This window comes from Herpailurus yagouaroundi, unplaced genomic scaffold (genome assembly GCF_014898765.1).
Source record: "Herpailurus yagouaroundi ecotype Mexico unplaced genomic scaffold, PumYag 142, whole genome shotgun sequence".
In the NCBI taxonomy this organism is placed as follows: domain Eukaryota; kingdom Metazoa; phylum Chordata; class Mammalia; order Carnivora; family Felidae; genus Herpailurus; species Herpailurus yagouaroundi.
Genome location: NW_024412397.1, coordinates 45,933,815 through 45,949,349, shown reverse-complemented (window position 1 = coordinate 45,949,349; position 15,535 = coordinate 45,933,815).

Sequence of the window (15,535 nt, the reverse complement as noted above, 5' to 3'; positions counted from 1 at the left end):
AAGAAAAGAAAAGAAAAGAAAAGAAAAGAAAAGAAAAGAAAAGAAAAACATGAAAAGGATAAAAACTCGGAATTCTGCAGTTACCTTAGGATTGTGCATTTGCAATATTTCCATGGCCAGCATGTCACTGAGCTATAAAGGTTTTGTCCCCAACATGTGCTCAGCGGTTCTACCTACCATGCTTCCTCTGCCTCCATCCAGACAAGCCTCCTGGATGAACTCACCGTCTATGCCTATGGACCATTCAACGTGAGACCATAGTCTACCTTCTCTCCTCCAAAGATCTTGACCTCTACACCATTTCGGCACCCACGCCCATGGTCACACCCTTGAAACTCTTCCAGCTTTGTATGCTCAACCATTACAATCCCCTTTGCTCTGCAAATCCCCATTTTCTAGTTTTCTCCTCTCCTTGGTGGTAGCTGATGGAATATGGGCAAATAAAACACAGGTTGGGGAACCTGAGAGATCTGGGTTTATAGTGGCTTTGCCACTTGTTAGTTGAATGATCTCAGGCAAATGACCATATTTCTGAGCCTCATATTCCTTACCTGTGAAAGAGGGATAATACCATCTATGTTTGGCATTGTAACGTGGGTTACGCTCCCGGGACTGAGGGCACCAAACACCCCACTTAGCTGATACTCAGTAAAGCTAGTTTTTCCCCTTCCATTCCTTCTTCCTGGTTCTCCCACTAACTTCATGCTTAGGTCACAAAGCAAATTCTGCTCTTGGGACTCTCCTGGTGTCTCATCTCTTCTGGGCTTCAAGGTCATTTATTCACCCTCTACAGTGGTCCTCTGATGTCCCACCCCAGTTCTGGTTAATACTCGACACTGGACCAACACGACACTTCCGTGGTCACTCTTGCTGCCAGGCTGCTGAGGGCATTTCTGCTTGGCCAGGAGGTTATGGGCATTTTTGTTTTTGAAGCTTCTCATATATTTATTAAAGGCAAGGGAGGGAGGGGGGGAAAGAGGTGGGGGGAGAAGATGGGGAAGAGGAACAGGAGACAAAATGTCAAAAAACTGTGGACTATTTAAATAGTTATGTTTGGAGGAAATCCACTCCATCTCTGGCCCTGAAAACCCATTAGCATAACAAGTGGCCATTTATCAGCTTGGTGCTTTGGGAGCAGAAACTGGGTCCTGCTTCTGTGCTTTGGGCATTATCGCCCTGTGCCACACCAGTTTCAAAGGGGTAACTTCCTCCCGCTCCAAGTGGGAAGGCCTAGGTCAAAGTACTGCCAGTGATAGGGTGGTTAAGTTTGCCTAAATCAACACAGGAAACTCACTTATCTGCTGTTGTATGTTGGATTTCCCAACAATTACTAGTAAAGGGAAGAATAAAATAGTAGCTTATTTACTAGTAAAGGGAAAATATTAGCATCCATACACTGACTCCTCTTTCTTTTGTCTTAAAGTTTATTTATTTTTGAGAGAGCATGTGCACACTTGTGAGTGAGCGGGGGGGGGGGGGGGCAGAGAGCGAAGGAAAGAGAAACCCAAGCAGGCTCTGAGCTGTCAGCATAGCCCCCCATGCAGGGCTCAATCTCACTAACCATAAAGATCATGACTTGAGCCGAAATCAAGAGTTGGGTGCCCAATCAAATGAGCCACCCCCCAGGCGCCCCCTGACTCTTATTTCTTAATCAATGTTTAAACGTTAGGAGAAGAGAAGGGATTTTTATTAAGTTCCCTTAAAAATCCTGAAGTTTATATTTAACAAACTTAGCTTCTAATGTTAAAAACACAGTGCTATTTGTATGATAGAGAAATTGAAACAAAAAGCCCAGTGCCCTGTGGATGGACAATGGCACAGGAGCTGTGGGCAGAGTATCCCAATGTCCTCCCGTTCCTGGGATGGTTCATTGTGCCAATTAAACACCTCATGCTTCGAATTCAGACCTAAATTTGGATTCCACTTTGCCCGTCAGAGTTGAATGACCTTCACAAGAGTTGTTTTATCGGCTTAAACATCAGGGGCTTCTTCTGCAGAAGGGAGATAATAATTAATAGCTAACTCACAAGGCTGTCGTAAGGATTAAATTGAATCAAAGTGCCTGATACATAGTAATGGCTTAATGAGTGACAGGTGGCCATTGCTAATATTTTTACCATTCTCATCTCCCCCCCCCCCATAATGATTATTTTAAACATTCTTCTTGCTTCCAGCCTTAAGCCCCATCCTTGTCATCCTCACTCCTGGGAGCCAGCTCACAACCTAGTTCATGGACAACAGAGATGTTTGGTGGGATTGCTGGTGAAACACCATCTGAAATCACAAATGGCTCTTTGTTTTCTTTTTTTTTTTCATCTACTTCCCTTCTTGAAAAAAACTAGGGCAGAACACAGTAGGCATGGGGACCTACCTGGGGACAGCTATGGTGGCCCGGAGCATGGCAGTGGAGTCCCAGGGGGAAGGGGAAAGGCAGCCTGGGAGGGCTGCCTGTTGAGGAAACAGAGCGCTCGCTGGCTGGGTGAGGTGGGCAGACTGGTGCAGGCTGTTGGAGCCAAAGCGAGGTTGAGGGCACTCCCGGAGAGGGGAAGCCTGAGGTGGAAGTCAGAGCCTGGGGCGAGGGCAGGAGGGCAGCCCTGCCAAGCAGTGACCAGCTTCGTTGTCAGAACCCAAGCAAGGTGAAAAAAATGTCCATGTGGGAAGGGTGGCCTTCCTTGAGGTGCTAGAAACTGAGAGGAGAGCATCCGTGCAGGCATGGACAGTAGTGGCCATAGGATATTGATTACATACAGGGGATTGATCACATAAGTAAATATATTAAGGACAATGGGAACTGATTCTCAACTGTCAGAAAAGGGAGTTAACTGGGGCAGGTGGGTGGCTGAGTCAGTTAAGAGTCTGACTCTTGACCTCAGCTCAGGTCATGATCTCATGGTTTGTGGGTTCAAGCCCCACATGGGGCTCTGCACTGACAGCACGGAGCCTGCTCGGGGTTCTGTCTCTCCCTCTGTTTCTGCCCCTCCCCCGCTCACGCTGCCTCTCTCAAAATAAATAAACTTTAAAAATTAAAAAAAAAAAAAAAAAAGAAGAGAGTTAACAAATGTGGGAGGGGAAAAAACTACCCTCTAATGAGGGATTGGAATTGGCGGTATTGGTATGACCTCAAATTTTTCAATATAGGTAGATACTGAAATAAATATAGGTGCAAACATATGTGTATAATGTATAAGTTCCCTATCTCTTTCTACTGAGACAGTCTGGGAGCAATACTATCCCAGTTAGCAATAAGCACACCTAGCACTGAAATCTCCACTTCTAAACACTCCTCAAGTGCAAGAAACCAGAAGTCACTGGAGAAATGGCTGATTCCAAGACATCAAACCCATTAGCAGTCACTCCCCATTCTCTGCTCCCTCTAGCTCCTGGAACCCGAGAATCTGCTTTCTGTCTCAGGGGATTTGCCTATTCTGAACATTCATATAAATGAAATCACACAATACATGGCCTTTGTCTCTGGCTTCTTTCACGTAACATAATGTTTACAAGGTCCATCCATATTATACGTGTATCAGAATTTCATGTGTTTTCATGGTGGAATATTCCATTGTATGGCTATATTACATTTTGTTTATCCGTTCATTAGCTGATGGACATTTGCATTGTTTAGCTATTATAAATAATGTTGGTATGAACATTTGTGTACAAGTTTTTGTGCGAATATTTGTTTTTAGTTTTTTGGGGTATAAACCTAGGAGTGGAATTGCAAGGTCATAGGTTAATGCTATGTTTAACTTTTTGAGGAACTGACACACTGCTTCTAAAGCAGCTGGATTATTTAACATTCTCACCAGCAGTGTCTGAGGCTTCCAATTTCTGCACATCTTCCTCAACACTTGCTATTGTCCGTGTTTTTTATTCAAGCCATTTTATTAGGTATGAAGTGGTATCTCGTATTTTTCATTTCCATTTCCCTAATGACTAATGGTGTTGAATATCTTTCCATATGCTTATTGGCCATTTTTTATCTTCTTTGAAGAAATGTCTATTAAGATTCTTTGCCCATTTTCTGGATCAGTTTGTCTTTTTAAAAAAATTTCTAATGTTTATTTATTGATTTTGAGAGAAAGAGAGAGAGAGAGAGAGAGAGAGTCGGGGAGGGGCAGAGAGAAAGGGAGAGAGAAAATCCCAAGCAGGCTCTGCACGGGGTTTGATCCCATAAACCATGAGATCATGACCTGAGTTGAAGTCCAGAGTCAGACATTTAACCCACTGAGCCACCCAGGAGCCTCTCGATTGGTTAGTCTTTTTATTCTTGAGTTGCAAGAGTTCTTTATATATTTTAAATACAAGTCTCTTATCAGCTTATTGTTTATAAATATGTTTTCTTATTTTGTGTTGTCTTTTTCCTTCTCGATGATGTCTTTTGAAGCAAAAAACTTTTTCATTTTGATCAAGCCCAACTTATCTATCTTTTCTTTTGTTCCTTGCGCTTTCGGTGTCATATCAAGAAACCATTGCCAAATTTAAGAACACAAAGATTTACTTTTATGTTTTCTTCTAAGAGTTGAACTGTTTGGTTTTCACATTTTGGGGTCTGAGTTAACTTGTATACATGGTAATTTTGTATATGGTATGTATATAATTTTATAGATGGTATGAGGTAGGATACCTTTTGTTTAATTTTCTTGTCACATCCTTTTGCATGTGGATATCCAGTTGTCCCAGCATCATTTGTGGAAAAGACTGCTCCTTCCCTGTTGGAATGTCTTGACAAACTTACTGAAATTCAGTTGACCATAAATATAAATACTTATTTATGAACTCTCAGTTCTCTTCCATTGATCTTTATCTTATCCTTATGCCAGTAACATACTGTCTTGATTACTGGAGCCTTGTATTAAGTTTTGAAATAGAGGAGCATGTCTTCCAACTTTCTTCTTCTTTCTTCCCCCTCAAGATTGTTTTGGCTATTCTGGGTTCTTTGAAGTTTCACATGAGTTTCAGGATGCACTTGTCAATTTCTGCAACTCCCGCAGATGTGATTTTGATAAAGAATGCATTGAATCTGCAGATCAACTAGGGTAAAATCTCAATCTTAACAAAGTTAAGTTTTCTAATATATAAGCATGGGGTGTTTTTCCATTGGGAAAAAAAATTTCCAATTTTCTTGTGCAGAATTGTTTCAGTGTAAGTCTTACACTTCCTTTGTTAAATTTATTCCTAAGTACTTTATTCTTTATTTATAAGTAAATTCTACCCTCAGTGTGGGGCTGAAACTCACAACCCCAAGATCAAGAGTTGCATGCTCTATTGACTGAGTCAGTATGAGCCCTCTAAATATTTTATTCTTGGGGCGCCTGGGTGGCTCAGTCGGTTAAGCGTCCGACTTCAGCTCAGGTCACGATCTCACTGTTCGTGGGTTCAAGCCCTGCATTGGGCTCTGTGCTGACAGCTCAGAGCCTGGAGCCTGCTTGGGATCCTGTGTCTCTGGCTCTGTCTGCCCTTGCCCCATTCGTGCTCTGTCTCTCTCTCCCTCTCTCTCTCAGAAATAAACATTAAAAAAAATTACTTTATTGTTTTTGAGGCTACTATAAGTGGAATTTTTTCTTAATTTCATTTTCAGATCATTCATTGTTAGTGCATACAATTGATTTTTGTAATTGATTTTGTGTCTTACAACCTTGCAGAACTTATTTATTTTTATAGTTTTTGGTGGGTCCCTTAGTATTTTCTATATGTATAAAAAAATCACGTCCTCTGAGAATAGAGATTTCCTTCTTCATTTTCAGTTTGGATGCTTTTATTTAATTTTCTTATCTAATTACCCTTGCTAGAAACTCCTGTGTAATATTAAATCAAAGTAGTATGGACACACATTCTTGTTTTGTTAGTGACTTTCATGAGAAAGCATCCAGTGTTTTACTCTAAAATATGATGTTAACTGTGGGTATTTTGTGGATGCCTTTTATCAGGTTGGAGGGGTTTTTTAGTGTTTTCATCATGGAATGGTGTCAAATGATTTTCTATGTTGACTGAAGTGATCATGTAAATTTTGTCTTTTATTCTAATGATAGGATGTATCACACAATTGATTTTCTTATGTTAAACCAAGCTTATTTCATGGGAATAAATCCCACTTAATCGTAGCTTTATACGTTGCTGAATTTGGTTTGCTAGCATTTTGTTGAGGGTTTTTTTGCATTTATAGTTACTAGAAATATTCCTGTAGGGGGACCTGGGTGGCTCAGTCGGTTAAGCGTCTGGCTCTTGATTTAGGCTCAGGTCGTGATCCCAGGGTCATAGGATTGAACCCCGAATTGGCCTCCTTGCAGGGCATGGAGCCTGCTTGGGATTCTCTCTCTCCTTCTCCCTCACCCTCTGCCTGTCTTCCACTCATACTTGCTATCTCTCAAGAAAGAAAGAAAGAAAGAAAGAAAGAAAGAAAGAAAAAGAAAAAGATTGGTATATTTTTGGTATCAGTTTTGTCTTGCTTTGTTATCAGAGTAATACTGGCCTCATAGAATGAGAGTATTCTCTTTCATTTTTTGGAAGTGTTTGTGAAGTATTGGGATCTATTTATGCTTAGGTAAAACAAGCAAATGGTACAAAATACATATCAAAGACCAACAAATGTTCTAGTAGAAGTCTTTTAGTATTTCCCCCTAGGCTCTCTTCACACAATTCCTCCCCTGGAGGTAAAAATCTTCATCTGTTTTTTTCTCCAGGCGTTAAAAATGTATCAGCTCTTGAACTTCCCTTGGAGACTTGCTCTTCCTCCTGGCCTAATAACATCACCATCCAAACAAACCTTCAATTCTCCTTTCCACGTTTGTATCAGTTCAGATTAGGTTCAGCCGTGAATAACAGAGACCCTAAATAACAGAGACCTAAACATGATAGTGGCCTATTTCTGGTTCATTAAAAAAAATCAAGAAGTTGGCAGGCTGCCTGGGCTGCTGTGGTAGCTTCATTCTATTAATTCTTTAGTGACCCAAGTTCCTTTCAGCTCACCACTCTGCCATCCCCAGGATATAGTCCTTGTCCTCTTGCCCCAGAATGGATGTTTGCATCCCAGGCAATAGGACAGAGGGAGGAAAAAGAGGTAGGCAAAGGCATGCCTCAACTGTCTTTTAGTGAAGGTTCCAGGAGACTGCTTTAGAATGCACCTGTTTACAATTTATGACCAGAAAGTACTCACATGGTCTCCTTTAGCTGCAAGGGAAGCTGGGTAGTGGTCTTTCTTCTTCTTCCTCTTTTTAATGTTTATTTATTTATTTATCTGTGTGTGTGTGTGTGTGTGTGTGTGTGAGAGAGAGAGAGAGAGAGAGAGAGAGAATCCATCCAAGCAGAGGCAGAGAAGGGGCAGAGAGAGGGAGACAGGGAACCAAAGCAGCATCCCTGCTGTCAGTGTGGAGCCTGACACAGGGTTGAACTCATGAACCGTGAAATCATGAGCCAAGCTAAAATGGGACACCTAACTGACTTAGCCACCAAAGCACCCTGTGAATAGACATATGTTTACAAAAATTAGGGGGTTTATTATCATAGGAAAAGAGGAGAGATAAAAAGTAGTTGCTTCCACATATTCAATCTGTCAATTCTGTTCCAATATTTTTCCAAATGTGACACGGCTTTTTCTTCTCCGTTCTTCCTTCCCTTGTATAAACTCTAATCAGTTTTCAAATAAATTACCATAGTAGCTTCTTAATTGTTTTTTTCTAATTCCTTTCTTTCCTCCAGGATATTGTGCATTATATATGTTTTTCTAAAATACAGACGTGGGGCTCCTGGGTGGCGCAGTCGGTTAAGCATCCGACTTCAGCCAGGTCATGATCTTGCGGTCCGTGAGTTCGAGCCCCGTGTCGGGCTCTGGGCTGATGGCTCAGAGCCTGGAGCCTGTTTCCGATTCTGTGTCTCCCTCTCTCTCTGCCCCTCCCCCGTTCATGCTCTGTCTCTCTCTGTCCCAAAAATAAATAAACGTTGAAAAAAAAATTATATAAAATACAGACGTAATCACATCAATAGCATAAAAACTTTCCAATTGACTTGAAAAAATTCCGAACTTCTAAATGTTGATTAGTTCTAAATGAAGTCCCTTCGTGATCCACTTCCAGTTTCCAGCTGTAACTTGTGTTCATCTCATGCTCTATTTGAACTTTATTCTCAAACCATACCCATACCTAAATTCTGGCTTTTTCCTGAATATATCACATTCTTTTATATCTTAGTATAATGATTATTACAATTTTTTACCCCTCGGTAAAAGTTTACGATGTGACTTTGTAGTTCTTCTCATCAAGAGATGGAGTCTATTTCTCCACTCCTTGGATGTGGGATGGCCTTGTGACTTGTGTCAGTCAGTGGGATACATCTGAAATGACTGTGTGCCAGTTCTGGGCGTAGGCCTATAGAGCTACCTTGTGTATTTCTGCTGCCTTGTGGATCTCTGTCTCTGCCATTAGAACAAGTCTGGGCTAGCTCGGTGTATAATGAGAAACCAACTGGAGTGGTGCTGAGTCACCCCGGCCAAGGCCAACTCTGCCATCCAGCCCTCAGCTGACCTCAGAACTATCAGCCAGCCCAGCCAAGATCACCAAGCCACACTCAGATCAGCAGAATGGCTTCACTGATTTGTAGACTCATGGAAACATAATAAATGGTTCTGTTGTTAATCACTATGTTTGAGGGAGGCTTGTTTGCAGTCTTCATTGTGGCAACAGCTCAAAGATACAGTGCGTTTACGTGTGCTAGTCCTTTGCCTGTTGTTTTTGTCAGTCTCATAACTTTCTAAATTTATCTATCGAGACCCAGATCAAATGTAATATTAACTGGGAAAGCTTCTTGTCCCTATCTGGGCAGACATAGCCACTTTCTTTAATGAGCTTCACACCTCTATTATGGCATGCAACGTAGAGTTATTTTTTTTCCCACATCCATTTCTCTGTTGGGCTAAGCTAGTTGAAGGCCGGGATGACTTATTATAGGAAGTACACCAAAAGTATTCATTGCAGGAATAAATAAATAAAGGCTAGCATATTAAAATATATAATCCTTCCTCTTTCCTCTTTCTTCCAAACTGTAAATACACTTTCTCTTATGCCTAGGTCCTTCCTTCTGCAATGCTCCCCCCAAATTTCAGTCATTTGTCACATATTGGCTGATGTGTTTATGCCTCTTTTAAGTCAGGAAGTGCCATATTTTCCCTGAATGGTAATTTCCAATACTGGACAGTCATGTTACTTGCAAATACTCTTTGAAATTTCTTAAAGTTTCTCAATTGTTCAATTTAATTTTCAATCCTATTCATCACCACCCTTGTAAGTAGACTAAAACTTTACCCATTTGTTTTTAATGTCTTACCATCAGCTTCCTTAAAAGTGATTAAAAGTCACCCTGTCTATTTGATTTCTCCTCCTATTCGCCTCACTGATTTTCTATTTCTAAGTGACAATAGAGAGTGCTGAGTAAACTGTTCTAGCCACAGGTTTACTGGTAGGATTTTGTACCTATGTTTTTTAGTTCTTTGGATTATTGACCCATTCAGTCAGAGCTGCATTTGTTATAAGCCAGTTGGACATGATAAAGTTGTGACAGACTGGACCTGAAGAGAGGCACGAAAATGACCTTTCTGATCATTGTAGCATTCCTGTAAAGAGCCCGGGAGATGACACCAGTCTACAAGCAGGAAAAGCTTTTGTGAGCTGTCCCCAATCTTATGCGCTGCCCCCCAGCTCCCCTGCCCCTTTGTTACCCTTTATTGTATTTTAGGTGTCAGTCCCCAAGCATGGGAATGTATAAGTAGTCATGTCCTATGTCTTATTGTGCACGGTAATGCCTCACTGACTTTATATTGAACACAATATATTTAATTATTTTGGAGAAGGAAATCTACTGGCAAGGAGTGTGTTGTGTGCCTCTTGCAAGATCAGATTGCATCAGAAAGCTTTGCTGTCACAAACCAATTGCTTCTGATTTTCAAAGCGAACAATCATTTACATAGTAATACAACAACAATAACATTGAATGCCTTTCATCAAACCAGACTGTAAATACTAATTAGTTATACTTCATTGTATTCTGTATTCTGGGGCTCAGTAAATTATGATGCTTGTTTTATAGATATTGAAGCACAGACAAGAGATCAGTGACTTGCCCAAGGCTGTAGAGGATGATGTCAAAATTGGGGTTATAACTCTTGTGCCCTGTCTACGAGACCTCCCCGGATTCACAGGATAAATTTTTAAAGTAGTACCAAGACCTCGTATAATGCAATGAAGAAGTCCTCCTGCAACAACCGCTGCATTTTTGTATGATACATTTAAATAAAAATCCCTAAGCATTAAATATTTAAGAAGAAAAAATTTAATGAAAAGAGTAAACATCTCAAGTGCCTCTCACTAGCGCATCATGGCCTAATTCTCTCTAATGGGCTGAGATTTTAAAATGAATTCAGTTCCTGCCTCTACGGCACACTACACTGCCCTGCTGGGAAAATTCAACCAGCTGCGTCGAGGCAAAAGGCTTCTTGCTTAAGTTCAGCTGTCAGGAGGTTAATGGAGCCATATTATGAGGTGAGGAACCATCATCCCTAAAAGTGGTGTCTTACTAACATTTGAAGGAACAGGGATGCCTTGCTGTAAAGTACTTTCCACTTTAAAATTCTGGGTACTGGGGTGCCTGGGTGGCTCCGTCAGTTAAGTGGCTGACTCTTGATTTCAGCTCAGGTCAGGAACTCACAGTTCGTGAGTTCAAGCCCTGCATTAGGCTCTGGGCTGACAGCACTTGTGTGCTCTCTCTCTCTCTCTCTCTCAAAAATAAGTAAACGCTAAAAAAATTTTTTTAAAGCATAAAATAAAATTCGGGTACAATTGACTTTTAAAACTATTAATTGACTTTCCCCCATTAAGACTGTGTCTCAGGTATGGAAGCCTTGCCTTTGGGCTCTAAATGGGGTTCTTTGGATCAATTCCAATGCTCGGCGTTAACATGCTTGCCAATCTAACCGCCAATGGGATCTTTCTTGTTCTCTAAGTGGCTGAAACTACAGCCTTCAGATTCTAGAAAGAGCCTTCCAAATGTGCCTTCTGTAAGCATGAAACCAACTGTATTTCATTAGGGATAGTTCTTTTGATTCCAAAGGCTGCAATGATAAACTTCTAAAATGGAATTGCCAAAAGTGAGCCAAACTTCCTCCCTAAAATACCTAAGGTGTGTCAACTTCCTGAGTTTGGTCAGTGATCTGCAAAATGGGGATATTTCTTTTCTTTTTTTAAGTTTACTTATTTATTTTGAGAGAGAGACAGAGAGAGAGAGAGAGAGCAAGCAGGGGAGGAGCAGAGGGAGAGGGAGAGAGAGAATCCCAAGCAGGCTCCATACTGTCAGGACATAGCCGGACACAGAGCTCAAATGCAAGAACCGTGAGACCGTGACCTGAGCCGAAGTCAAGAGTCTGACAGTGAGCTGAGTCACCTTGGCGCCCCAAAATGGGGATATTTCTACCTGGCTTTCTTGTCTCTCTTGTTCTTGAGCTACTCCCTGGCAGAACTCAGCTGCCATGCTGTGGGAAGCTTAAGTCCCGTGAAGGTTCTGCAGTAGCCAGCCCTTGTTGAACTCCCTGCCATCTTGGATGTTCCAGCCCAAAGGACACCCCAGCCTTCCCAACACCTCGGCCCACACCACACAGGGCAGAAGAATCACCCACTCAACCCACAGAGTCACGAGCAATAACAAAGGGATGTTTTAAGGCATTAAGTTTTGGGGTGGTTTGTCACACAGCAATCGATAACCAAAAACAAGAAAGAACAATCATATTTAGATTGGGTATAAATCACCACGAAATGGAGATTCAGACTTCATCTTCTATGTGGGCACGTATATTATATCCTCACTGGGGTCGCTTAAAGAGACAATAAAATATATTCATTGATTTCTTCCCCTAGGTTTGCTTGTGCTGTGCTCCCTGTCTGGAGCTCCTTCACTCCTTCAGCCCACACAAATCTCACCTATGCTTTCAGCTTCCCTCTCCAAGGAAGACCTTCCCATTCACTCTGGTCCTCAGCATTTTCTCCCTTTGTGACCCCTTCTAAAGTTCATCATCTGGATCGTTCACTTGAGTTTTTCTCCAAAACGTCTTTATTAAGGCATGATTGTACATATTTACAGCATACAATCTGGTAAGTTTTTCCACATGTATATGCCACCACCATTAAGATGATGAACATTTATCCATCACCTCAGAGGGTTTCTTCCTGTCCTGTGTAATCTCATCTCCCAACCCCCAGATCTGTTTTCTGTCACTGTAAGTTGATTTGCATTTTCTAGAAATTTGTATAAATGGAATCATACTGTGTACTCTTTTTGGGTCTGGATTCTTTCAGTCAGCTTAATTATTGTGAAATTCATCTTTTCGTTGTATCATTTGTTCTTTTTTTTTTTCTGAGTAGCATTCCATTGTATAGAAATACCAAAATCTGCTCATCTATTCACCTGTTGATGGCCATTTGGGTTATTTTCAGTTGGAGAATTTTTTTTTAAAGTTTATTTATTTATTTTGAAAGAGGGTGGGGAAGGGGCAGAGAAAGAGAAAGCAAGAGAGAATCCCAAGCGGGCTCCGTGCTGCCAGTGCAGAGCCTGATGTGGGGCTCAAACTCACGAACCATGAGATCATGACCTGAGCCAAAACCAAGAGTCAGGTGTTTCACCAGCTGAGCCACCCAGGCATCCCACAGTTTGAGGTTTTAGTCAATAAAGCTGCTATGAACATTCATGTGCAAGTCTTTGTATGGATGCATGCTTTGCTTTCTCTTTGGTGGTTACCTAGGGATGAGATGGCTGGATCATACAGTAGGCGTATGCTTAACTTTTTAAGAAATTGCCAAACCATTTTCCAAAGTGGCTGCACCACCAGCATTGTAGGAGTACCGGTTCCTCCACCCGCTTCCCAATACTCAGTGTGGTCAATCTTTTTTATTTTCATCAATCATTATAATAGGTATATGGTGGTATCTGATTGTGGTTGTAATTTGCATTTTCCCTAATGATGCATGACATGGAGTATATTTCCTGTGCTTATTTGTCATGTGACTATCTTGTTTGGTGAAGTATTTGTTGAGCTCTTTCGCCCACTTGAGGGGGTGTGTTTGTGTCCCTAATATTGAGTTTTGAGAGCTCTATGTACATTGTGAATACCAGTCCTTTATCAGACATATGCTTCACAAATATGATCTTACAGTCTATGGGTAGTTTTAAAAATCTCAACTATTATTTTGAAGACTGGAATTAAAAATTTTTTTCAAGTTCAATTTATCAATTTGTTCTTTTATGGATTGTAGTTTTGGTGTTGTATTGAAGAAATCTTTGCTCCAAGGTCACAATGATTTTCTCCTGTTGTTTTTGAGCCGTTTTACAGTTTTGGGTTTCCAGTTCAGGTGGATAGTCCATTTTCAGTAACTTTTTGTATACAGTGTGAGGTATGGCTCAAAGTTCATTTTTTGCAGATGAATGTAGAGTTTTGTAGCCCTAATGTTGAGAAGACTTTTTTCCACTGAATTACCTTTGTATTTTTGTCAACTATTATTTATACATACATATTTGGGTTGACCTCTGGACCCTCTGACAAGAAATCTATGTCATCTTTCTGTCTGTTTTTCTGTAATTAACATTCTTTTCCTCTGCTTTTTAGATTTTAGAACTGATTTTGAGCAGTTTGATTGGGACGTGTTTTGATGTAGTTTTGTTCATGTTTCTTGTGTTTGGGGTTCATTGATCTAGTTGGATCTGTAGGTTCTTGGCGTTCATTGGGTTTGGAAAGTTTTGGGCCATTATTTCTCCAAATATTTTTGAATCCTCTGGCTCTCTCTCTTCTTTGGGTACCTTCATTACAGGTAGGTTAGGCTGCTGGAAGTTGCCGCGCATCTTACCGAAGCCCTTGGCATATTTTTTTAAAAGTTTATTTATTTATTTTGAGAGAGAATGTGAGCACATGAGCAGGGGAGGAAGACAGAGAATCCCAAGTAGGCTCCAGGCTGTCAGTGCAGAGCCCAACGTGGGGTTCTGTCCCATGAACCATGAGATCATGACCTGAGCTAAAATCAAGAATCAGATGCTTAACCAACTGAGCTACCCAGGTGGCCCTGATCTTTGCATTTTAAAGTCAATTTTTCTGTGTGTTTCATTTAGGGTAGGTTCTGTTGCTGTCTTCAAAGTCACTCTAAGGGTGCTATCGTCTAGAAATTCTCTCACAGCAGTAGGTTGGAACAATCCTAGGGCTCACCGAGTCACTTTCTCATCCTTTAGGGATCACAGTCTTTTGCTGTCTGAGAGCCAGTGTCTTAAAAACCAGTGTCTTTGATTTCTGCTGTTGTTTCAGGTGTAAGGGGAAATCTGGTCCCTGTTACTCCTTCTTGGCTGGAAGCAGAAGTCCTCATTCATTTGATTCTTAATTGCATGGGGTCCACTATCACTGTTCAATATTCTTGCAGTCGGTCATGTGTTGGCCCGCCAATGGGATTGGCAACCTTGAGATCAGAGGCCATGTCTAATACCCCTTTGCACTAAACCACAAGGCCTGGGCTAGTGACCTGCACGCAGTCGGAGTGCAATGCATATGTGAGCTAACCAGCATATTTTTGGTTCCTCGGACTCAGCATACTGAGGCTTGACTCATGATGAAAAATCAATGGATGTGAAATTTCTTATCCAACTTGATATTTTTAGTGTGCGAAAAATAGCCCGAAACTAAACTATTTTTGTTCCTATCTTGTTTTCAAAGAAGTGCCATTCTACTACTTCCTTTTAAAATTCACAACCACAGACATTACGCCACAGAGCTGTGGAAGAAACTCTGGGGCCCAAAACCACCCAGACTGTGAAGTAAAATGAACAGCCTGTCACTGCTCACTGGATTTCCTCCCTGTCATTTGTGTTGGTCTCTTAGCTTTCCTCAGAGAGAGATTTAACGCTATTTGGTACCCGGGCTTCTCCCCCTGAGAGGGGCATGAAAGGAATAACAGAGAATCACAAGTTTTGGTTTCATTCTGGAGATGGAAATTGAGTCAGTTTTTTATTGTACTCCTAAAGCGAGGTGCCCACTGAGCCCTAAAGGATATACAAGAAGCCCTGGTCTAAGATTTTCCGAGTACAAGCTGTCTGAGTTGTATAACCATAGATTCATGGCTTTAATATATCATTTACAAGGCAAGCAGGAATTTTTGTCCTGCTTTGAACAAAGAGAGAAAAAGCACTTTCATAGGACCAAACTGCTGGCAGAATGTACCAACAGCATCATTTAATACTTTTATCCAACAATGACTTAGCATGTCCCCTACCTCAGGGCCTTTGCACACATGGTTCCTTCTGGTGTGTTATTCTTTCAGATGCCTACAAGTCTCACTCTCTCACTTCATTCAAGCCATGCTTAAAGGTCACCTTCTGAGAGAGGCTTCCCTTGATACCCTATCTAAAAGAGCACTGCGGCTGCTCCTCCCACTTCATGTGACATTCTTTTTACTCCCCCCTGCTTTAGTTTCTTCATGTCATTTATTACTCACCAGCTGACAGTCAAAAAATATCTACATAT